Source organism: Saccopteryx leptura, chromosome 7 (assembly GCF_036850995.1).
Source record: "Saccopteryx leptura isolate mSacLep1 chromosome 7, mSacLep1_pri_phased_curated, whole genome shotgun sequence".
In the NCBI taxonomy this organism is placed as follows: domain Eukaryota; kingdom Metazoa; phylum Chordata; class Mammalia; order Chiroptera; family Emballonuridae; genus Saccopteryx; species Saccopteryx leptura.
The window spans coordinates 106189716-106216730 of NC_089509.1; positions in this window are offsets into that span (position 1 = coordinate 106189716).

Genomic DNA, 27015 nt, shown 5'->3' on the forward strand with positions numbered 1-27015 from the left:
AAAAGAGCCAAAGTAAAAAATAAAAAATAAAAAAATAAGTAAAATAAAACTTATGAATTATTCTATAAAAAGTTTTTAAAAACAGGTGTCTCCTACTGCCTGACGTTGAGCCTCAAAACTAAAAGCAAGTTTTGTGAAGCTTTAGTCCAACCTTCTTATAAGACACTGAATGTGTCTCATTTGCTATACAGGTAAACTGAGGTCCAAAAAGTGCTTCTCTGTAGCCACACAACTTGAGAGGCGGCATGAATTTTATTATCTGCACTACCTCTGATTTCATTGCATTTGAAAAGGGGACATGCCAGAGGAGATGTTCAAAGCTGCACGACAACACAGCTTGCACATCAGCCAGTGTGTTCCTACGTCACGGAGTGTCCTCTTGTGCAGCTGCAGAATGAGAGGAGGCTCAAGGGATGCAAGTTGCTAGATAAAAAGGAATGCTAAGATATACTCCAAAGACTTCTTGAATCAAATTCAACCTGAACCCAGGAAAACTATAATAAAATGAAAAGAATAGTAAGTGGTGAGGATGTGCAGGGGTAGTCAACCTTTTTATACCTACCGCCCACTTTTGTATCTCTGTTAGTAGTAAAATTTTCTAACCGTCCACCGGTTCCACAGTAATGGTGATTTATAAAGTAGGAAAGTAACTTTACTTTATATAAAATTTATAAAGCAGAGTTACAGCAAGTTAAAGCATATAATAATAATTACTTACCAAGTACTGTATGTCAGATTTTTGCTAAGTTTGGCAGAATAAATCTTTATAAAACAACTTACTATAGTTAAATCTATCTTTTTATTTATACTTTGGTTGCTCCACTACCACCCATCATGAAAGCTGGAATGCCCACTAGTGGGCAGTAGGGACCAGGTTGACTACCACTGAGAGGAACAAGAGCCTTCATACATTGCTGATGGGAATGTAAAATGGTGCAGCTTCTTGTGTGTGAATGTTCTTAGCAGCACTATTTACAACAGCCAAAAGTGGGGGAAAGACAAATTTACATCAGCTAATAGATAAACAACGGTGATATATCAATACAAAAAATGCTTTCAGCTATTAAATGTAATGAAGTAGAGCCTGACCAGGCAGTGGGGCAGTGGTTACAGCTTCAGCAGGGGAAGCAGAGAACCCAGGCTCGGAACCCCGAGGTCACTGGCTTGAGTGCAGGTTCATCCAGCTTAAGCATGGGGTTGCTGGCTTGAGTGTGGGATCATAGACATGACCCCATGGTCACTGGCTTGAGCCCAAGGGTCACTGGTTTCAGCAAGGGGTCACTGGCTCAGCTGGAGCCCTCTGGTCAAGTCACATATGAGAAAGAAATTAATGGACAACTAAGGTGCCACAACAAAGAATTCATGCTTCTTATCTCTCTCCCTTCCTGTCTGCCCCTCCCTCTGTCTCTCTTGCTGAAAAAAAAAAGTAATGAAGTACTAATGCATGCTGCTACAACATGAACAAACCTTGAAAATACCATGCTATGTGAAAGATACCAAACACAAACTGGACATTGTATGATGCCATTGATGTTAAACTTTCCAGAAAAGGCAAATTCGTAGAGACAGATAGATTAGTATTTGCCAGATGATTAAAAAAGGGAAGTATTGGCTGATGTAAGATTTGTTTTTGGACCATTAGAGAAAATATCCACCAAAAATCTGTGTATAATCTCTTCTACCCATTAGTGCAGCCAATAGAAAACTGGTTATTTGCACTGGGAACCTCCATTCATGCAATGGCAACAATTCAAAATGGCAGACTCAATATCTATGCGATTAAGATTATCTAAATATGTGTCTCACAACTCCAATTCTATACAGTGATAGTAAATAAGAATTGATCTTTAGATTCTAGATTAGACTCTAACCTATAAGCAGCAGATAATTTTGCCCTCTATTCACACTATCAGGCTTCCATGAAGATAGTATGTACTATCCTCAAATTTTCTTGACATAATAAGCCTCCCACTTTTGGGATTTCTCTGCACACTTCCAAAGATTCACATGACTTACCATAATCTCATCATGGGCATATTTACTTAAAAGCCCAATAAATAAAAGAAATAGATGCCTTTGACCTTTGAACATGGAAAGTGAACAAGGGAGAGCCAGTGGGACCCTGGATTCTGGCTGGGAAGGAAGTGAAGAACAAGGGTCAGGAAGAGAGTGTGGGGTGGTAAAAGAGGAGTTAAAGCATGATGTCAAAATAGATCCTTGTGGCTACATCTAATTTAAAAATCACAAAATGTACTCATTGTAATTTTATTAAGTTTGCAATATTTTGATGCTCCATAGAATTGAAACATATGAGACACTTTGGGTTCTAAAGGCCTCAGGGGCAAAGATTGCTTGTTTCGTATCTGTTGTTTACCTCTGGGAGTCCAGGAAATAGCCAGTAGTGACTAATAAATACCTGTATTGATATTATTGGACCAAGCTCTAGACCAGGGATGGGAGGCATGAAGAGCAACAAGCAATCATCAATAGGCAGTAATCTCTGAGTCCCTGCAGAAGACCTGATGTGAGCTAATGTCATATAATGGGATGTAACCACATCTACTGAGCACTTACCCAATATTGCTTCCAGCGAAGGACAACCCTGAAGAAGTTCAAACAAATCATAGCTCCGGGTCTCAAAGAGCTCATTACCTAATTAAAGACACAAAATAAATGTGAGTTAAATGGAATAGAAGGCAAGCTCACTCGTTAATTATAAGTCCACGCTTGGTTTTCAGCTTCGCAGTTTTGGAAACTGGTCTGAGCAGCATCAAGAGTGGATTAATGTCTCAGATGTCTCTAAATGAACTGTGCCAGCTTTTGTGTCCATACTTACTTTCTCTGTTTTATTGCTTACTGACTACTCTTCTGATAGTCACACTCTTTCCTTAGAGATTAAATGCATTCAATCAAGTTCCTGTGTGACAAGGTTAAACACATAAGATTTGGGGTGAGACAGCCCAGGTTTGAATTTCTTTATTTCCATGTGAGCTTGAGCATTACTTAACCACTCTGAGAACCCATGACTATATTTAAAAGGCACAAAGAGAAGGAGAGAGTTATTAATATGGGTTTGGAATGATTACGCCACTTAACACTTGTAAAGCACCTAGCTTGTGCCAGGGGTCAGTAGGTGGTAATCATCATTTTGTATGTCCATAGATCTTCCTTCAGAAGATCTATAAGTGTTTCCCAAACATCATCACCTTTAATTTTAGAACCTTCTGCCAGTCAAATAGAAGACGGGAGAACTGATTTTGTAAATCTGGAGGACAGGCAGTTGATCACCTCACTGGAGTAGGTCTCTTCACTATGTTGAGTCCTGGAACAAAAAGAACAGTGTTTTTGGAGATGGGGAAATGTTCAAAGTGAAGATATAAAAGCCGCTAATGAACAAATTTATGAGCAAGCAAATTAATGAATAAATGAATAAAAAGAAGATGATACATGATACGTACATGGTGAATGTGAAATGCATATTCTGTTATTTGAAGAGTTGAACATTATAGGACTGGGACCATTTCCTAGGTCCATTTTATTCTGCACCACATAGACAAATTGCTTTAAATAGAGAGCTAGAGAGATGGACTTTATGGTGCTTCTGAGAATCCATCAGTGAATCTTTAAAAATATATATATCAGTCTTATGTTACTTCGCATTTCTTCTTGAGAACTAAGGTTACGGAAGACCTCTGAGAGCATTTACTCAGTTGTTGCTTTGCTGTTGGGAACAGCAAAGAAGGGAAAGATGGCAGAGATATATCATGTGTGTCATCAACATTTTAAAGACCATTTTTCTAGAAGATTTCTCTTTCTTCTTTTTTTTTTTTTTTAACAAATCTGATTGGCTTTAGAAGACTGTTGGCAAGGTGGACTCACCAAAGTAGAGGAATTCAGTAAATACTAAAGGATAAAAACCAGAAATATTTTAATTTGAAGCTTGCTTGTGGCATTAAGGAATTTTAGGCAGCTGTTCAAGTGTTTGAAAAATGAAAACACCTATGTAGATACAAGAAAACAGCATCATCAAAATCACCGTCTTTAACAACCTCACCCTGTGAGGCTGTTCTTGAAATAGAAGCACAATGGTGAAACAAAACAATGGACAGAAAATGAGCAAACAAGACATGTGGGTCTGACTCTTCTGTCTGTCATCTGATAGCTATGTGACTTTAGGTGGGTTGACTTCAAGTTGTGTGCTGTTTAGGTGGGTTTCCTTAGCCGTCAGATAGGAGGAATACCACAACAAAGCATTTGTGAGTGTAAAATACAAATGACGTTTGAAGACACATTTTGTACTAAAACAGTTCAATCTAAAATTTCATCTTTTTATGGTTGATAATTTCGTGACAATTTTTTTTCTTATTGTTGGCAAAATTTGAAGGCATTCAAACTTGTTTCTCTCACCTTTTGAGATAAGTTTGCTATAACAAAGCTCTATCTATCATGAAGGCTGAAATAGACCCAGCCTGTAAATTACATGGACTGCTATGGACCTCTTAGGAGGAAAGCAGGAAATCCTACCAAAGGAATTTCATTGACGGGACCAAGGAGTGGAGCCTAAGCCAGGAACAGTCCAATAGCTCGGTGTTGCATCCCAGGATGGCTGAGGGGATCAGTCCAATTCCTCCTTGTCTGAGGAGGCTGGAGATAGGAGGGGGAGACCATCAGAGACAGACACCTTGACAGGTCCCAAAGAGACCAGATCATTGGATAGCACCATGCCGACCTAGCTCATAAGCCAAGCCATGTGCCCTAGGATCAGTGATGTCAACCCAGGCAAAGAGACAGCATTTTAAAATTCACTTTTTTAGTGGGAGCATCTTGTCAATTAATTCACACTAAGATTTGTTATGTTCCAGCTCTGGCCTAAGAGAGATAACAAGATGGCTCCAAACTGGAACAGGAAAGTTAAGATTTTTCTCAATAATCCCCATTACCTAAGACTTCTCTGACTTGGATTTATATCCTTGGGGATACAAAAGAAATGTATCACAGAGATAAGTATGCAAGGCACAGATTACTCATGTGTTTAATAAATATGCATTAATCTCCTGGTCCGGTTACACAAATAACTAAAACAAAGATTCCCTGTTTTCCTAGACCTTACATTTTACCTGAGGAGACAGCCAATCAAGAACTAGGTTAATAGATGTACTTTTGAAGCTGAGAAAGAGGGTAGAGAATATAAAATGGGTACTGGGGGTGGGGAATTTTCTTCATGTTGATTTTACCATAAACACTGGGTGCAGGGGTGGGGGAATTTTAGTAGAAAAAAACGAAAGGATCTATTATATAGTATTATACACATTTCTAACAGCTCGTCAGGATAAAACAGGAGCCTTCAAAGACCTGCAGAGGAGGTGGAGTTCCAGGTCCCTGAGGCAACACATTTACTCTGCACTATAATTAATGCTATTTTGATGTGGGTTTTGGAAAACACTGACTTAAGATTACTGGGGTCCATCTTTGTTCCATTCATCCAAATGAATCTAAGATACAATGTAACCTAAGTCATCCACCTATTTTGTCTTATATTGGACATGAGACTTTGCTTTTTTTTTTTTTTTGAGTGTTCCTGAATGATTTCTTTGAAATTACAAAAATTTAGTTCTTGCTAATTGAAAACAAGGTGTCAGGTTGGGTCACATGTCTCTTATCTGAGTAAGATGATTTTCAACTGCCATCTCACATCCTGTGGGAGATTCAGAGTTCTCCTTGGGAATATTTAGAAATCGTAGGGGTTTCCACTACTCCTTATCATCCCGGTTCCAATGTCCAGCTTCCACTTGATTATGCAGAATTCCCCTCTGTGTGCATTTTGTGTCTGTGACCGTACCCTCTTTTTTTACTAAATTCAGTCGCCTCCATACAAATGCACATACCATTCTGCTCATACAAGATCGCTCTTGGAGGTCGAAAATTACCGGAGAAGAAGGAATGGTGCTATAGAGATTTTAGCGGGAAAACGGAGAATTGGACATGGCTCTTTTCTATGTTTTGACCAGTCCACGGATCCGGTCACCCCTGCTTTCCCTTCCTACTGCATTATATCTCATCTGTTGCCCATTGTCCTCACCAATTCTTTAACGAAAAGTTTAGCTATCTCTCTACTGTCTCTTCCCAATCTGTTCCCAAAAGCTTAATTTTTCACTTCCAAGCAGTTTATCAAGGTGTTGTCCCAATCAAATGTAATTCCTTTTCTCAAGGGAAATAAATCACTCATCAGTACAATATTTTATTAACGTCTTTGTATAAAGAAATTCTGCAAAACGAAGCTGTTTCAGACAAAGTTTTGGCCATCTCAGCCTAATCTGTACAGGAGGAAAAGCCCTGTGAGTCTCACCGTCACCACGACCACCACTACCATTTTGGTGTTTTACTAAAAGACAGGCAAATCATCTCATTTCTTCAGCTAACAAAAAGATATGGAAGGCAATGCTCTTTTAAAAATTTGATTTAACCTCGCTTAAAGACAAGAGTAATTCAAAGCTGAACTTCTGTGCTAAGATGGGTCCTCAAGAAGCAAATGGTGCAGTTATGGTCACAACCTTTTAGCCAGTCCCTGTGTTTAGGAAGCCCAGGGGCATGGTGTGAAATTGAAAATAAGAGACACTATGTCTGTTCTGCAAAATATGTATAAAAACTTGGCACCATTGCGGCCAGAACTGTGGTATGGTACAGCTAGAAAGATGTTGTTTTCATATATATTCAGATCTCACTCTCTATTGAGAATTGCCTGCTGATGATTATCCACTTGATACTGGAAGAATTAAAAAGCCTGTCTGCCACTCATGCTGGTGGGAAACTCTTGAAGAGACTAACATAAAATATCCACCTGCACCTGTCCGGGGAGGTGAGACTAGAACATCAAAGATCTTGAGTCTGATCCCACAACCGCCTCCAGACCATGACTTTAGGCTTATTAGCTCTAACTCAAGAAACTAGACTGATGAGGGAGGAAACCCTAGGGTGAAACAAATTGTTGGTTATTAGAAGCGTTTTCAAAGCATGGATGAAGATGAAGGAGGACAACCACGCTGAGCTCAGGGGCAAAGGGAACGGCAGGAACCCTGGTGGGCCACGGACTGGCTCTGGTTTGGTAGTGGGCCAGCTTCTTCTACCTATTTTTCCCACCTGCCTTTTCATGTGTCTTGATTTCCCCCACCAAACAGCAGGTGAGAGAGCCCTGTAACCTTCTGCACATAGTGTAACGTGGAGGACGAAGAACAGGGTGGTAGAGAGAAATGGATCGGTTCTGCCTTAAAGCCCCCTTCTGCTGGGTCCAAGAAAGCAGCAGCCCTCCACGGGAGACCCTGCTGGCATTTCCCAGCCGTGCAAGGCAGTGGACAGAGCTGAGCAGTGTCCCTTCCAGAACCAGGACCCGTGAGATAAGCAGTTGCCAGGAGATGACTCAGGAGGAACGAGAGAGCAGCTGCCCAGTTTTCCAGAAAACACCAAGGAAGGTGGTCTCTGACGGGGTCGGAGGAGGAGCTTTGACTGGCGCATGGGCAGAAGAATGAACAGCCCTTGATGCTTCCAGGTGCATCAGGAAGGTCAGCCTGGGGAGAAAGGACATTTCATCTCAGTAATGTTAAATTTTTTTTAAAAAAGAGAGAAAAATATCCTTTCTCTAGTTCTTATCAGTAGGTGCATCCAATTCAGGGAGAGGAAATGTGAACTCTTTGGCAGCTGCAATCTTGGAGCTGAACTCTTGAAGCTATTTTGGAAATAAGTCCTAATTATGACTTTTTAATAATATTAATTTCTCGCAGGGGTTGAGTGTTTTCCAATTTAAAAAGGACTGACATTTACCAACAACAACAAAAAATGTATTGCTTTGGAAAGGTATAGATGTTGTCAAAGTGAAAAGGATTACTTTGTTCACTGGGGAGGAGTTTAAGAGACACGTCCGCGGCCTCATGTCACCTGCCGTGCTTTTCTCGACGGCACACACACGAGTGGGCAGCCAGCACGCTCATCGGTATCAGACACTCCTCCTTTTGGTTCTTCAGACAGAGCCCGGCTAGCAATTTACTTTTAGACAGAGAGTTCATGCCTTCGGTAATCAAAGCTCATTTCTGATTTTGAAAAGGGAGTAACCACAATGCTTTTGTTGAAAGTGATATCGCTACACTATAATTATTTCTAGCACATAGAGAGAGGTGCATGAGGAGTAATTCTGTAAAATATGTACAGTAGACTAGTAATTTATCAAGCAGTCCGAGACTTTGATAGCATATTGTGATGGTTAATTCTATGTGTCAACTTGGCGAGGCCACAGTACCCAGATATTTGGCCGAATGTTATTCTAAATGTTTCTGTGAAGGTATAATTTTTGGATGAGATTAACAGTTAAATCAGTAGACATTGAGTAAAGCAGGTTACCCTCCATAGTCTGGACAGGTTTTACCCCATCCAGATATATATGTGTAGTATATATATATATATATATATATATATATATATATATATATATATGCCATTAATTCTGTTCAATCAGAACACAGATATTAAGACTATTCTTCAACATTTTTATTTTGCAAATAAAATTCCATTCTCATCAGTTAGTGGAGAGAAAGTCATTTTAGAAATCAAAATAATGTACCAGTTTATAATCACAGCATTTTTCTTCCAAATACCTCCTTACCCTTTCTCCTTTGTGGATACTCAGAAGGAAGGTAGAAATCTCCATCCCTTCCCTGAGCCACACAATCAGCAGAGTCCCTTGATCAAAACCCAGTGTCATATTGGTACTCAAGAAAATTCACAAAACACACAATGCAATATACAGAAGATGTTTTATCAAAGTGTACAACCTGAACACTACATCATTTTATTAACCAATGTCACCCCAATAAATTCAATAAAAATTTTAAAAAGACTTTTGAAAGACTCCATGTTAAAAAAAAAATTTCACATAATTAGGTGGGAATTCAGTGCAAGTCATCTACCTGCCACAGGGGGGAGGGGGTCTGACAGAGGATGAAACAGAGACACAGCCCCGTGGCATGGGGGAGGGGTGCTGGAGGCAGAGTGGGCTCCACTGCGTTTGTATCCACACAATGACAAGAAAGCTTCTAGGAGCTCATTTCATCACAGTTACTTCACTGTCAGTAAATCCAAGAAATCCTGAAAGGCTCATATTTGCACCATCAGAATAAAAGAGAAGCCTCTTATCTTGGGAACTCGCTGCCCACGTGAAAATCCTAATGGCTTAGCTCAAAAGCCAGAGTATTTGAAAGACATACTATCTGTTAATTATTGATCTTTCTACCAACATTTTCACACTGAAGAATTTGGCTGGTATGTAAGAAACACTAGGTTAGCTTTTAAAAGATTCCTTATAAAAAGGCTATAATTTATGCCATAAACTAAATTAGATGTTATTTTCCTCAAAAGCATTCATTTCCAGTTCATTTTTAGCTAACATGTTCCTATAAGTGTAATTTAAACTATCCACCAAAATATACAAAATAACTGAGTTAAAGTAGAATTTCACAAATATATACTTCAGGAATTAAAATGTCTAAATCTGCAGGCCCAACCATAAATGTTTATTTGTTTACAAATGATATACTTGTAATGTTAATATGTCATGAGTACTATCAAACAAATACAAAATATAAAATATTGTAAAGTATAAAATGAACAATACATTTATAAAGGCCTATTGTTTTCTTTATTCCTATATATGGTGTTGTGCTGACTCCCCTCCCTCTCCCCTCCCCACACCCCAGGGGTGATGCCTTGGAGGGTGTCTCTTCAACTCCTGGCTGTCTGAGCTTCTATATAATGTTAATCCACTGACATATAACAATGATCACCTTATTTTAGCTTGCTAAGTACAAATCAATTCAATGTGGCTTAAGATAGTTATAATATATATATATACAATATATATATATACTATATATATATATATATTGTATATATATATATATATGGTTATAAAATCTCGGACTTGTCTCTCTTACATGTCTTCAGATAAACTGCTCCCCTTATGCTGCCACGCCAGTACCTTCTTGGGACATAGTTCCATATCTCTCTATTCAGGATACTCATCTTGGCTGCTTTTTTATTTAATGGCACATTGTGTTCTACTTATGTGGATTTATTTCGCTTCCATTCTGTCTCCCTCAGTACAAATTTAAACCTCCAAGGGCAGGCACAGTGTCTTGTGTATCTCCAGCCCACCCCCCCCCCCCCCCCCCCCCCCAGCATACAGCAGAGGGTCCTTAGAGTCGTGTTTACTCCATTCTTCAGAGAAAGAGAATAATTCACGAGCTCACCCTGGTCAGAGAAAGCAGAATAACTTGAATGGTGTCAAACAAATCATAGTGGCCTTTATTCAGAACGCGTTCTCTTGAAAGGCCAGCTTGCTGCAAATATATGCCGTGGACCAGGCAGATGATAAAATGAACAAGGATGCGTGACACAGTGTTCCTCCGAATCCGCCCACCGCCTCCCGGAGCCCTCCACGGGCTAGCGAAGGGCTGGGAGCTTCCAATGTAAACAGATCCGGAGGCCGTGAGGAAGAACAGAGGCCACGGCTGCCTAAACTGAAGGTCACACCTCTGAATCTCCCTTATGCAAAGCCTGTGGAAGGCTGAAGAGCGTCCTCAGTTGCCACCCAGGGTATTGAGGACAAATCTCAGGGCTACACAGAGTATTATGAAATCACTGTTGGTCATTTCTCCAATAACGTAATGAACTACTTGCTGGAAAAGATGATGTGAGGGGGAAAAAGTGTGAAACTGCAGAGGACCATGAAGTTTATTGTGTTTTCAACAGCAGCACAGTATCTCGGAGCGGAAGGAAATTTCTATGTCCAAACCCTTCGTGTATTTCAAATCTTTTTATTTTATATGTGAAGAGGTTTAGGGGGTGAAACAACTTTTTTGAGATACACGGAAAGGTAATGGAAGAGTCACGATTAGATTCAGGACAGAAAAGCACAGAGTCAACACTAAAAACTAATTCTTCATTTTATATATGGACCTTAGATGTATAAAGCATATCAGTGTCAAATTGTTGCCAGAGCACGGAGGGGCGAGGACCAGAATAAATGTGTTGATTTTTGTGTGTGTGTGTGTGTGTGATAGAAACAGAGAAAGACAGAGAGAGAGAGAGATAGGGACAGACAGACTGGAAGAGAGAGAGATGAAAAGCATCAACTCTTCATTGCGCGCCTTAGTTCATTGATGGCTTTCTCGTATGTGCCTTGATGGGGAGGGGGGCTACAGCAGACCGAGTGACCCCTTGCTCAAGCCAGCAACCTTGGGCTCAAGATGGTGAGACTTGCTCAAATCAGATGAGCCCACATTCAAGCCAGCGATGTCAGGGTTTTGAACCTGGGTCCTCTGCATCCCAGTCCAATGCTCTATCCATTGCGCCACCATCTGGTCGGGCAAATGTATTGATTTTCCAAGTCATTTTAAGACAGATAAGGACAGAGAGACAGGAAAGGAGAGAGATGAGAAGCATCAATTCTTTGTTGCAGCACCTTAATTGTTCATTAATTGTTTTCTCACATGTGCCTTGACCAGGGGGCTTCAGCCAAGCCAGCGACCCCTTGCTCAAGCCAGTAACCTTGGGCTCAAGCCAGCAACCGTAGGCTTCCAGCCAGAGACCTTTGGGCTCAAGCCAGCAACCAAGGGATCATCATATCTATGATCACATGCTGAAGCTAACAACCATGGGGTCATATCTATGATCCCACATTCAAGCCAGAAAGCCAGCAACCCCACACTTAAGCTGGTGAGCCCACACTCAAGCTGGATGTGCCTGCACTCAAGCCAGCAACCTCAGGGTTTCCGACCTGGGTTCTCTACATCCCAGGCCATCACTTTATCTACTGCACCACCACCTGGTTAGGCATTTAAATTTTACTACTCAATTGCAAATGTGTTTGTGATAACAAGTTAACCAGAACAAAATTACACTTAAAAAAAAATCTAACTCTGGAGTAATCACTCTAAACAGCTACACAGATATAATTGCAAGCAAGTATTTTTTTATGTTAGCCTAACACATACACACATTTGTATGATACATATATGCAAATAAAAATATACTTTTTGTTTCAAATAGGTGCATACTAAGCCTATTGCTCAGTAATTTCTCTCACCTAACAGTGGACATCTCATAGATGCATGCCTAGATCTGCTTTGCGTTGTTTAAAGGCAATGTCACATTTATTGGTGTGTATGTACTGTTATTTACTCTCCTGTGGACAGAAAAGTAGGCTATTTCCAATCAGTTTCTCTTAACAAAAAATTCTACCTTACTCATACAGACCTCACTCCTTTTATAATACAGTATATGATGGCGTTTCTTCAGGTCAAATAGCTGAAAGCGAGTTATTTTAACAGAATTTAAACAAGCATTTTACTTGAGGGAGAAGGGGAAGACTTTTCCAAAGCTTTCAAGTAAAACTTTCAAGAATCCAGTTTTCCTAGATGCAGGCTGCACTCCTGCTGGAATATTTTCCTATATTCTGAGGCCAGTTTTAAGGTCATTTGATTATAAGGTTGTTTTTTCATTTGTCTTAAAAACCAATATAACTTAAGGAAAGAGAGTACAAGTCAATGAATATTTATTGCCCAATAGTAAAAGTCTTTGGAAATGACTTTGATTTTCAAACTCTGGCCAACTTATGACTTTTAAAATTAAAATGACATTTGATGACTTATGAAATTAAAATATGGCATTTGATATAAAAGTTTTACATCCCAGATCATAAAACAAAAGAGCCAGAAAGTATCAGATTTGGTGAGAGCCGCTGACCCTGTCCTGTCCTTCACCATCCGCTCCTCTCTTGACATTTCCCGGCCACTTCAGACTTGTCGCGTGTACCATGCAGAAGACGTACTCAGAGACAACCACAGTTACAAACCTGATCCCACTTCTATGCTAATGCATTGCAGGAAAGACTTTATCTTACTCAACCTGATCCCACTTCTATGCTATTGCATTGCAGGAAGGACTTTATCTTACTCAACTAATACCTTGCAGAATTAAAACCTGGAACAAACCTTAGGGTTAAGGAAAAGGAAAAACTACCATTTACCGACCACCTGCACGTGTATGCACTCCATGTCCATCAACTTTTTTGTTCTCCACAGCAACCCAACCCTACATCTCCCACCTAGAGACTTGGATTGTTCTGGAAGCTGACACAACCGACCCATAGCTTCTGACATTAACAACTATGTTCATTCTGTTCACAGAATGCCTTTGTAATGGTCAATCCAGTCACACTCTATCCTATGGCTGAGAGAAGAGCCCAGAACATATACGTGACTTTCTGAAGGCCACACATTGTTGTCAGCAATACTTCCGACCTCTGATGCAACATTCTTCTGACAACCCTGTTGGGTTTAATGAGATATTTCAACTGGCATTAAATCTGACAAATTCTGAACATTAATAATATGTGTCTCAATCCCCTCACGCTCCTTCACAGTTAACTATGTTTCTGTCGCAAGGGGCTGGGTCTCCAAAGTGGTGTGACCAACGCTTCTTCCGTCTCATTACTTCTCTCTCAAGTCTCTCCTCTCCACTGGATGGTTGTAAGCCAGAATGCTGTTCTGTGTGCCATGTAACACTTTTGCTGGAAGACTGAAAGCCTGGCAATATCTAATACCAGCCTTAAACCCTCACATGGTTGAAAAGAAAGGAGACAGCAAACAGCTGCGGCCTGGTTGCTATTGTCCAGGTACCCTGAGAAACTGGAATTTTAATGTTTCCCTTCAAGATAGAAACACAGTGCTGAGCTGTAACAATGAGGAGAGAGGGTCCAGCAGTGACCTCTTGGGCAGTCATTGGGATCCCCGCCGTTGTTGAAAATGCTCTCAAACTCTTCAGCAATTAAGGCAATGACTTCTATGTTCTAGAATTTTTTGAAGAGGCTTTTGACTGAAACTTCAGGTTTCATAGACATAAAAATAACGACCCTCAGCTCGATTTTATGTGTATTTAGTGACTAGATTTGCATTGCAGCAATACCTGCTTTGGATACACTATGGCATATTTCTTTTTCTTTACTAGGAAGTTATGAACCATAAAAGGGCTCATTTTATTTACCTTATTCATCAAGATGCACAAAATTAAGTGTATTTTTCAGTAGAATTTACTACACAGACTTAAAGGAACTAAATAACCCTCTCCTTTCAGATGGAGGCACCAACTTGACAGCTCTGTGCTTCTTTATTTCTCAGAAAATTGGAGGTAATAATTGAAGTCGTCATCATTTATGTTCTTGTCCACGTAGAATAAACTTTCTTTTGAAACGTGTAGCCTCTACAAATATTTTCTAGAACTCTTCTATGTGACAGAATCTGTCCTGAATCTTCTTCTTTGACAAAAACATTTTTCAGGATTTTCCTTTTTTTCTTATTGAAAAGCAGAACCTCTGTGGGTTTAGATAAATCAGGCTGGATCTGGTAACTCTTTATTAGCACTTTTGGAAGAATTACTCAGAGAACGCTGACTTCGGGGACTCTGTTCTCATCGTCTTTCTTCCCACATGGAATGAGCTGAAATATATTCATGAAAGATTGACAAGGGCCAATTCCATAGGAGTGAAAACAACAACAGCATCAATATTTCAGGATCTGGAAAAACATGGCCGCTCCTTTGCTTTGAAAAGATTGTTAGAAATCATTGCGTTTTAATGAATTCAAAATAACACAGGAGATTTGGGGGCTGATTGGTTTCTGAAACTGCAGCGATAAATCAGTTCTCCCTAACTTCTATTTGAGTGAAATTGATCTGATCCTGTTCCTCTGTAGCCACAGCGGCAGGCAGGACGAGGTACAAGGTAACAAGGTAACAGGAGAGCTTTTCATCGCGGTCCGGGTGGACTCCTGGTTTCCAGGCAGTTTTCGCTGTCACAGTCGCTTAGAGTTTCCCCGAGCTGTTTTTAGTCATTCATTCAAATATTCATAAGAAGCGAGGACTGTGGTTTGCTGTCTGGTAACAACTTCGTTTTCGGTTCACACTAAGCTTGTCCTTGTGGATTGCTTTTCTCGACCCTGATTGGGCTCTCTGCCGTCACGTGGTCTTTCAAGGATAATGGAGTTTCTTTGGGAGTAGGCAACCGAAGCACGCTCCATCTTTTATCTTTGCTTGGCTGGATGATGGAAATAATCGCAGAAGACAGTTATGGATTATCAAAGAAGCAAGTGAAATAATCAAACTTATATCAAACACTTCTTTGTGCTACCGGAGAAGGCAGATCCTTTAATTATTTACCTTGTGAGACTGTGTACACCTCAGAAAATCATAAAATGGCAACATATTAGTGAAAATATTTACTCAACAATATTGTTCTTGGAAAAAGAAATGAAAACATGTCATCCTATGATACGGTCTTGGAAGAGCCCGATGTACTGTACCATTCCTTAGCACAGGAGGAAAAAAAAATCTCTTCACTATGATATCTCTAGTATTTAAAACTCTGGTGATATACACCTTCTAGGTGGATAAATTCACTACTTAGTTAGAGGGTAACACCTAATAGCAGAGTTAGCTGCAGTAATACATGGATTACCACAAATAAGCTACAATATAAAATACAAAGTGCAATTACTTAATTAAACAATGACACCAGCTGTACACCATCACTTTATAATCTATATCCTCAATTTTGCTGGGGAAAAAACAAGCCTTATCAATAAAGGTACACTTCTAAAATAACTTCATGCTTTGACATTAAAACTCTGAATTATTTTGGAAATAGTTGACATCATATTTAGAGAAAAGGTTTAAATTTTTATCAAGTTATTATTTATATTAAATAATGCTCATTGCACAAGCTGAAATCCATGCCTTTTTTAATTATTACTATTCTTGATTCCAAGTCTCTTTCTGAGACTACCTTACATTTGTACAGTTCTTATTAACATGAGTATGCACATTGGTGCGCCTGAGACCATCTGTGTATTCTAAAAAAGACCAGGCAGGTAAATTTGGCAAATTCATTTAGATGAGGGGGGAAAATAACCCTGTCTGAGGCAAAGCAAAAAGAATTTCAATCTCGCAGCCAGTGCCAGATAAAAACCTGGAAAAAATCATTAATCTCATTTGTTTTCATTCTAGCAACACTTGTTATCACAACTTTAGTTAAGGAAGTGCCAACATTTATACCAGCAATTATATATCAGCAAAATTAGTTCTGAAAAATGAGGCTCTTCGTGCTATAAATTCTGCTGTTCCCTAAGTCTTTAAGAATTATGATTGAGAACAGTACCTGTTCTGAATGCTTAACAGAATAAACAATGTTAGACGAACGCTTGGCAGGAACCGTAATATAATATTAATTCCTGAATGAAGTACCAGCATGTTCACATATCTGACATAATGTTTTATCCTTCAAAGGTAATTTTTTTCCTTACATGTTTGTTCCATCTTTATAAAGCGTAAGTATGAGAAAATATAAATATTTCTGTTCACCTGGCTAAAAGCTTCGGGAATGAAATCTCTCTCCATGGTGGAGATCCCAAGCACAAGTGAGTTGTAATCAGGTCCCATGTCAGCAGTATGCTGTGGTTTAAACGGAGGCAGAGAAAACTAACCGGATGTTCCATTAACTGGAACATTTAGCCGTAGTGATGTTAAAGGATCCGATGTCTGTGGCCTTCAGTTTGTGTGGTAAAGGGCTGGTTTTTATAACACTTAGATAAGAGATGTGAATCCGTGTTTCCAATATTTCAGTAATCAATATTGGAATTTTTTAATATTTCAACAAACCAATATTTTAGAGGCATCCTTCTCACTAAATGCAGAAATTCCTTTCAAGCAGTAGAAGAAAACAAGTTCTTTTTTTTTCTTTTTGTATTTTTCTGAAGTTGGAAACAGGGAGGCAGTCAGACAGACTCCCGCATGTGCCCGACTGGGATCCACCCAGAATGCCCACCAGGGGGCGATGCTCCACCCATCTGGGGCATTGCTCAGTTGCGACCAGAGCCATTCTAGAGCCTGAGGCAGAGGCCACGGAGCCATCCTCAGTGCCCGGGCCAACTTTGCTCCAATGGAGCCTTGGCTGTGGGAGGGGAAGTGAGAGACAGAGAGGAAGGAAAGGGGGAGGGGTGGAGAAGAGATGGGTGCTTCTCCTGTGTGCCCTGGCCAGGAATCGAACCCGGGACTTCTGCATGCCAGGCCGACGCTCTACCACTGAGCCAACCTGCCAGGGCCAGAAAACAAGTTCTTAATGTTTCAATGTTCCGTAATTTCCCTAAGATGTAGAATTAACAAAAAGTAAGATGACAAAAATATCATGGTCAATGAACTTTAGACTAAGGCCATGTTTAATGGTACTTAACAGTGAAACAGGTAATTAGTTCATCAATACCTTTTCGTAGAATAATCAATCTAACAAGATGTCTGCCATCTAACAAAATGTCCATCATTGCTTATCAATTCTGAGATAATCAAGTTTTTATATTTTACATCTATAAAATCAGAGCACATCTCGCAATTGCTGTCAGCTGGGTGGAATTCCAAATTAGTTTATCACTATCTGTGCATGTTGTAACTCAGTTGTTGTTCTAACTGACCCAACTGGACAATCATAGCCCCTCAATGCTACAGTCAACCAGCCATTTAAGGTCCATTTGAAGATGAAATAGGAATCATGGTTATTACCAGAAAATATTCTGTTGACACCTTCTGGTACAGTTCAGAAAGTACAGACATTTCAAACTTGCAAGTACCGATCAGCTGCCTCAAAGGAAATATCAGAGGCAATACTAGAGCACTTTTTTAAGGAATGCTACATCATTTTAAGCAGCTTTTTATTTTTTAAAAACTTTGTCTCTGTGTTTACTTAGATACAAAAATCATTAACATTAAAGATAATAAAGAAAGAGGAAGGGATTAAGATGGACAGATTGCCAGCTACAGAATCAGTCGTGGGGATGGAAAGCACAGCATAGGGAATACAGTCAATATTGTAGGCCTTGGCTGGTTGGCTCAGCGGTAGAGCGTTGGCCTGGCATGCGGGGAACCCCGGTTCGATTCCCGGCCAGGGCACATAGGAGAAGCGCCCATTTGCTTCTCCACCCCCCTCCCTCCTTCCTCTCTGTCTCTCTCTTCCCCTCCCGCAGCCAAGGCTCCATTGGAGCAAAGATGGCCCAGGCGCTGGGGATGGCTCCTTGGCCTCTGCCCCAGGCGCTAGAGTGGCTCTGGTCGCGGCAGAGCCATGCCCCGGAGGGGCAGAGCATCGCCCCCTGGTGGGCAGAGCGTCGCCCCTGGTGGGCGTGCCAGGTGGATCCCGGTCAGGCGCATGCGGGAGTCTGTCTGACTGTCTCTCCCCGTTTCCAGCTTCAGAAAAATACAAAAAATATATATATATATATATTGTAAAAACTCTGTATGGTGTCAGAGGGTACTAGACTTACCAGAATGATCACTTCGCAAGTTATATAAATAGGTAATCACTTTGCTGTACACCTGAAACTGTCATCACCTTGCATGTCAACTCTAATTGAAATTTTATTATTAAGATAAAATAAAAAGGTAATAGAAAACAAAAATACTGAAATTACATACAGTGATTTACCTGTGAAGGGCCCTCATGCACCACAAATTTGCCGTGGCATCTTGGTTGAGAAACAAATGGAATTGTTTCATATCTATTCACAGTAATCCAAAATGGCTCCTCATAGTTCAGATGGACACCATTTCATATGATCACTCCAGCTAACAAACTAGTCTGCATTTCATGGTCATCTGAAGAAACATATTTGTTACCTTATAATGGTGAGACTGACAGGTGATACGTAAGTTTTAATAATTCTTTGTACTTCTGAGCATTCACTTATCTAATCTGTTTATAAATTAACTTGAGCATTTTAAAGAGTAATGGTGAAATCTTTTTTTGAATATAATACTGTGCATGGAATTGTTTATAATTATAGGTACTTTTATGCCTGATTGGGACAAACTTTTGGAAGAATCTACTCCTCTCTGAAACCTGTATTTAATCATGGACACTCTATTTTGTTCGCAATAATTTGATAATTGAACTCAGTATGTAGTGTATCAGAGAAGAATAAGGTTTTTAATTGTATTTACAATGAAATATATGAGTTAATAAATAAAATGTGAAAATAGTCTAATTAAAATAACTAAAAACTGCTAGAATAGTATGCTATACCAGGTACATAAGAATATATTTATACACATTTTAAATGTAAATAAAGAAAGAAATGCTACATTATCAACACCCCGGATGGCCCAGTGGATGGCAATGAGTGGGAAAATCAGAGATACCAGCAGCTCTGAGCCAACAGTGATTCCAAAGCATTCGAGTCTGGATGGGAACAATTTTAGAAATGTTTTAACCCATTTACTTTATTTTCATTTTGATGTGTGCACAAGACGAGTGTGTGTCTTTTTTTTAATTTATTAAGTTTAAAGAAATCTTTTAAAATCTATAATAACTGATGAGCTTATCTTAGTTGTGTGTGTATGTATGTGTGTGGTTTAAGTTAATGGCAGTTTTCAACTGACACTAATTTTTTTTTAATTTGTGAATTTTTCTATATGTTTAAAATGTGTATTTTTCTGATTTTTTTATTTTTTTTGCATGTGGCTATATATTTTTTCAAGCATAGTTTCAGAAATGTTTAAATTCTTAAAAAGGGATATTAGCCTCATTTTTGGAATATTTTAATGATGAGTTTACAGAAAATATTTTATTAAGGCCTGAATAGGGTTACCAAACGATGTGGGCTCATTGTCCCTCATGTTATATAATATTCATAGAACACCCATGATGTACTAGAAGATGTTGCATAGAATGTCAAGAAAATCTTTGCTTGCTAAAAAGCTTACCTTCCAATCTATGCTCACAGAATAGTGTATCCATTTTCTGTTATGGATTTGCCTCAGTACATGACCTAAAATAGTGGAAATAATTACTATATATATATATATAAGTATACAGGACTTGTGCTCAAATGCTATAGGTTAATTCCTTTTAGGAGATTGGAAGCCATAGTTTTCAATTCCAAAACCTGAAAAAAAAGATGGAAGATTTGAGAGTGGGGAAAGAGAAGTCCACAGAGACAAAGGAAAATTAGATGTCTCAGTTTAAGTGTCACAGGAACAAAATGCATATATAAGTGTTCCCAAACTTGTCCCTGCTCCTTCTACCCCACACACTACAAACATTTAAGATGCATTATAAAATTGAAATCAACACAAAAAAAGAAAACATTGCATAGAGTGGGTTTGTAATAAGAAAGTCACACAGTTGCCTTGATTTGTATCTCGCCCTCTTTTTTTAAATTGCTGTTTTCATCATATTTCATCTGGCCCAAACAGGAAGGATGGAAAGAAAACAAGAGGAAAGGAGACCTGGAGACACAACACAATAGCTACTCCGCTAAACCCACAGACTATATGTGACATACATTAGCCCGGGTTAGAAATTAAAAGTAACAGCCAACTTCCACCTTCCAGCCTTTGAGTTGCTACCTGAAATCCACCAAAATTATCAAGTAAGAAAGCTTCTTTCAAAGGTAGGTTTAAAAAAAAAAGATAAATGAACAACTAAGCTAAGTAATCTTGCTTTGGCAGGCAGTTAGGTACAGTGGGTGCTGATAGCGGGTGTTCAGTGAGACCATTTGTTGCAGACTTTGAGAATCAGGTGTACATTGGACAGCCCTGGGTTGCATATCAGAAGTAAAATGATTACCCAATGAAAAGTTACAGTTCTCATTTCACTCTATAGACAGGGGCCATACTCTAGGAAAAAGAAGAAAAGAATGTGAAAAATATAGAAATGCATAGTACTGAGATTAATTTTCAACTTTCACCAAAACTTTTGGTGTACTCGAAAGTACCTTGGAGGTGTGCCCAATCACTGGGTTACATACAGACACTGTTGTTCACCACAGCTCGCCTCCCCGGAGTATTGATTGAAATTGTAGGATATACAGAAAAAAAAATTGGAGACTCAGCTTTATGCATTTCTTAAGAGGATAAAGACAGAATTTGATTTTTGCAAACAAGCTTTTATGTGTGTGTATGTGTGCGTGTGTATATGCACACATATATGTGTATATATATGTATAGGTTTACCAGAAGAAAAATTGTACCCTATCCACTTTGGACCCTAATAAACAACATGTAATGAACCAACCTGCTATGGACTAATCAATTTAGGGCTTGAACACTTCACATCCTCTGATTTTAGCACTTCCTGCAATCCAGCCATACCAGTAATTTCAGATGAGCCTTAATTTCATAAAATACGGTTGCTCCTCTCCTTTACTCTGGCCTCTGGTGATAAAGTGCAAAGAATCAACGCATTGTTCCCAATCACTCACTTTCAAAATTATATTTCAGTTACAGTAATAGAAGAGCTTGTTTTTGTATTGGCATCGACTCCGGTTTGCAAAAGCAAATACATAAAGCACATGCTTCAAAAATGAAAAGATGATAGAAGCTAAAATAAATAAGTCTTTCCTAGGACATAAGTAATAATTGCACTGTAAGTTATATAAGCCTCGGTGTCAGTGTTCTGGCATAGACATCCATTTATCAGGCTGAGCAAGTAATTCCATGTTCTGTGAATGGCAGAATGAGACCAACTTCGACTGATTTATGAAGTGACTTTTTTTTTCCCATTCTACTGAATGATTGAGACAAAGGACCTGCAAGAATGATGGTTCATCTTTTCTATCCAAGTGCCAATTCTCTTTATTACTTTTGTTTTGTTTCTAATGCAGGCATCGTTGCCTCATTCACCATCTGCCAATGTTAAATACGAACGTTTAACTCTGGACCACTTGGATGAATTGCCCAGAGAAAATAATCTAATAGTTGCTATTCCTCTTCTGCACTGCTTTTGGAAGTCATGGAGTAGAAAAGTTTCTGGCTTGGGAGCCAGCAGGGGACATATCTTTATTCATCTTTGCATATTCTTTTAAGTCTAGCATGGTCTTTAAGACATCAGAAGCACTAAAAAGAAATTATAGAATCAAGTTAAATCAGCAGGAAGTGCGTGATGGTAACAGCATGGAGTCAGAGCTTCTTAATCCTGACTCTGCCGTTTACAAGCTGAATAGACCAAGAGCAAACTTTGTAAGCTCTCAGAGACTCGGTTTGCTCATGTACCAAATGGTAATAACCAACTTCTATCTTTCAGGACTGAAATGAGAGTTAAATAATACAGTGTAAGCAAGTTGCCAGTTACCAAAATAAGGAGGATGGGCCAGACTATCTCTTCAGAGATTTAGACAAGAAAAAGAACAGTCTAAAAAATGACACTCTGTCTTTCCCTTTTCCCAAAGTTGTATAGAAGCAAAAGGATTTCAAGTGTTGTATACATACACAAGCATGCACGTGAACACACGCACAACAACAACGATCTCGAAGGCAGCCTGAAACCAGAAGGAAATGAAAAGTGGTCAAGACAAAGCTGACCTGTCAATTTGTCTTGGGAACAAACACAGGCCCCTCTGTAATTTTGTCGACAGCATTTTGTTCTTGCTTCTCCTCACCCTCCATTTCTGCATCACTGGGAGAGCTGTTTCATCCGCCCCCGCCGGCTCTACCAGCTCATTGTCTGACCACTTGTCACTGCAGCCATACCACGGTTTCCCAGAGCTCCAAGGCGAAGGACAGCAGTCCTATTCCGGAGTTCTCCAAGTGCAGCAGCCAGGCCCGGGTTACACCAGCTCATCAGGGACATGGAGGCTCAAACAAAGCCTGGGGCATCTATTTCACTTAAGGATTTGGACCACAGAGCAATGTTTTTATACTATAACAAACATAGACTAATTATAGAGTGGAATCTAAGGTCCTCGTGAATTTCTAAGACTAGTTAGTGGATGTTAAAGAAAACTCAGGCAAACTGGGATTGGGCAGGACCCTAGACTAGGTCCTAAATGTGTCCATTTCCCAACTCCTGAGTACACTGTCCCTGAATACTCAGAGTAATTTGCAGCCAATGACTGAAGCATTGCCTAATGGATTTCCTCAGATATGGCTTTAAATGCTTCCTTAATAAGTGAGTGTGCCTGACCTGTGGTGGCGCAGTGGGATAAAGCGTCGACCTGGAACACTGAGGTCGCCGGTTCGAAACCTTGGGCTTGCCTGGTCAAGGCACATATGGGAGTTGATGCTTCCTGCTCCTCCCCCTTCTCTCTCTCTCTGTCTCTCTCTCTCTCACTCCTCTCTCTCTAAAAAATCAATAAATAAAATATTTAAAAAAAAGAAAAAAAAGAGAAGTGAGTGTGTTTTTTTTGTAAAATACTTGTCCCTGAGGGTAGAATTCCATTGTACCACATAATACAAAAATATTTAACATAACTTTTTGTCATCTAATTGTATTTTTAGTTACTGATTTATATATAACACATAATAATAGTGTTAATTTTAAAACAGCTAGAAAATTCATCAGGTGAAAAAATTACGTTGTAACCACAAATATAGTTAGTAAAAATTGCTGAATATAAATCTTCTCTTTTGGCTAATTATATGCAGTGATACAATAATATATGTTTTAATAAAAATAACTTTTTTTGAGAGAGAGAGAGAGACAGAAAGGGAGAGGGATGAGAAGCATCAACTGATAGCTGCATCACTTTGGTTGGTCATTGATTCCTTCACATATGTGCCTTGACCTAACGGGAGGGGGGCATGGCTCAAGCCAAGCCAGTGTCCCCTTGCTCAAGCCAGTGGCTTTGGGCTTCAAGTGACCTTTGGGCTCAAGCCAGTGACCTATGGTCATAGGATCATGTTGATGATTCCACACCCAAGCTGGCGACCCCAGGGTTTCGAACCTGGAAGCTCAGCATCGTAGGTCGAGGTTTTAACCACTGTGTCACCACCGGTCAGGCAATAAAATAACTTTCGTTGAACAAGTATCATGCAGCAAACATTACTGAAGCTACCTCGGATGAATCCTTTTGGATCATACAATGAGATTTTTCTTTCAAGAAATTTACAATCTAAATAAGCACTATCCAATAGAAATATAGTGTAAGACCCACATAGAATGCTAAATGTTCTCGTAACAATATTAATAAAAGAAAAAAGGCAAGTGAAGTATTTTTTTAATATTTTAACATTATATAATGTATATATATAACCAAATACAGTGTGTCTGTAAAGTCATGGTGCACTTTAGCCTGGTCACAGGAAAGCAACAAAAGACAATAGAAATGTGAAATCTGTACCAAATACAAGGAAAACCCTCCCAGTTTCTGCAGGATGATTTGGCAGCATGTGCACATGCACAGATGATGATGTAACATCGTGTATACAGCGGAGCAGCCCACAGCCATGCCAGTCGAGATGTGGATGGTACAGAGGAAAGTTCAGTGTGTTCTGTGGCTCGCTAAATTCGAATCCGTGACCAAAGTGCAACGTGAATATCGGCGCGTTTATAACAAACCACCATCACATAGGAATAACATTACTCGGTGGGATAAGCAGTTGAAGGAAACCGGCAGTTTGGTGGAGAAACCCCGTTCTGGTAGGCCATCAGTCAGTGACGAGTCTGTACCTAAGGAGCGCTAAAAATCTGTGCGTGAGCCCACATCGAGCTGCACTGAATAGGTATAGGTTCCTTTTATTTGGTGCAGATTTCACATTTCTATCGTCTTTTGTTGCTTTCCTATGACCGGTCAAAAGTGCACCATGACTTTACGGACACACTGTATATCCAAACTATAATTATTTCAACTTGTGATTAAATAGAAATCCTGATACTTAAATATGATATTTAAAATATTAATCTTAGAGATAGAAAGACATTCTGATTCAATTTTTGAATGAAGACTTAGAAATTTGGTATTTCCCATGTGCAAATAGTGGCTACTGTACTGGGGGGTGCAGACCTAGGTCATTTAGAAATATTTATTAAGCACATAATTACAGAGTTACAGGTACTAGTTTCTGAAGACACCATGATGAATGAGAGGTTCCTCCTACCTTCAGAGGACACATTTTAGTGTCAGTGACAAAGAATAAGAGAAAAATGACCATCAGTGGTGACAGTTGTGAGTGTTACTATGAAAGATCAAACAAGGGACTGAAGTAGAGACAATGAGGTTGGAACGGGGGTGAGGACAAGAAAAAGACAGGGGTATGGGGTTCTGTTTTAGATACGGTTTTTAGAGAAAGGTGTCCCAGTAAGGCTCTGAGCAGAGAACTTGTGTTAGTTTCCTATGCTGCCTTGAAAAATAACCACAGGCGTAGTGGCATAACACAACACAAATTTTTATCTTACAAATTTATTATCTGGAGATCAGAAGTCTGAAATGAGTCTTGTGCAATTAAAATCAAGATGATTGCAGAGCTGTGTCCCTTGGAAGCTCTAGGGGAAAATCCAGTCCTCGCCTCTGCCAACTTCTGCAGGCTGCCCACGTGGCTTAGCTGGGGCTCCTTTCTTCTTCAAAGCCAGTGATTGTAACACCTCTGCTTCCCTCCTCACATTTCCTTCTCTGACTCTGACCCTCCTACCTTCCCGTTTCACTCAGTATTACACTGTGATTACACGGCGCCCACCCAGATAATCCAGGATAATCACCCATCTCAAGATCCTTAACTTAATCACATCTGCAAAGTTCCTTCTCCCATGTCAGGTAACATAGTCCCAGTTTCTGGGGATTAGGACTTGGACATCTTTGGGAGGCTGTCATCTGTTTATCACAGACCTAAAGGATAACAAATGGAAAGATAGTGTTTCGGTCTAAACATCTAGAGTAAGAAAGAACTTGGCAAGTTCAGGTAACTGAAGGAAGATAAGAGTTGCAGAAGTATAGACCTCAAGAGGAAGAATGGAAAAGGAGACTAGCAGCCAGGCAAGGACCAGGTCACACAAGACCTGTTAAGCCACGATAAGGAATTTGAGTTTATTCCATTACAGTTGGGAGCCACTGGAGTCTTGTAAGCAGTAGAATCAAATAATTCAGCTTGCGTAATAATTCAATCAGTCTGGTTGTGGAAGGAGAATGGAATAGGAGTGGAAGTAGAAGCACACATGAGTAATGAAACCAACTTGATTAAGACAGTGACAGTAGCTATAGACCAAAGGATCTCAACTGACTGGTGCTGGTGGTGGGGACTACATATTTATCAAAATGTAGTGAGCTGTGCCTTTAAAATCATTCATTTTATTGCATGTAAGTTATAAAATATTATGAAATAATAAAATTAACTTTTTCTTTTTTACAAAAAAGGGAAGTAACTCTTGCTTTGTGTATTTGCAAACCAACTTGTCTTTAGAGCCTCATTTCCCATGGAGGATTATACAAAACACTGTGATGGTATTCATCTCATTCCATCTGCCTATTTGACCTGCCCTTCTTGAGAGCTCAATATTATATCCCACTTGTCACCCACTTTGATCCCAGGATGAAAACTCTATGAGACCCACCTTCATTCATTTATTCATTCATTTTTAAAAAGAGCTATTGAACACCTACAATGTCTACCATACTGTGCAGGCACCAGGGAGCCTATGGTCAGGAAAAGCAGACAAAATCATTATGCTAATTAATGCAATGTACAGTCTAGTGGGGAAGATTGACTTAGATCAAATACTCCCTCATATACATATAAAATTATGTTAGTTATAAGTGCTCTGAATATGGCCCTTTGAAAAAAGTTCTGAGAAGAGAAAATACCTGGGAGGCAAGAGAGATGAAGAAGAGAATTGACCCCTGTTGGGCGGGTAACAGGCTCTGAACTTTGTCTCAGCTCTGCCATTGACCTTGCACAGACACTGCCAGCATCCCCAGGCTTCACCTTGCTCACCAGTAAAATGAGAGGGATGGATCAAGTGGTCCCTGCAGGATCCCACAGCTTCTGAAGTTACTGAGACACCAGGAAATCAAATGGAGCTCTTCTCCTCTGCTTCCTGAAAAGCAGAAACATAGGCAAGAAATAACCCTGAACAATAGATAACCCAGGCCCTTGACACAAGGATCACACAGGTAAGGAAATTCAGACAAGCAGAAGAGAAATTCTGCAAATCTTTACAAAACATCA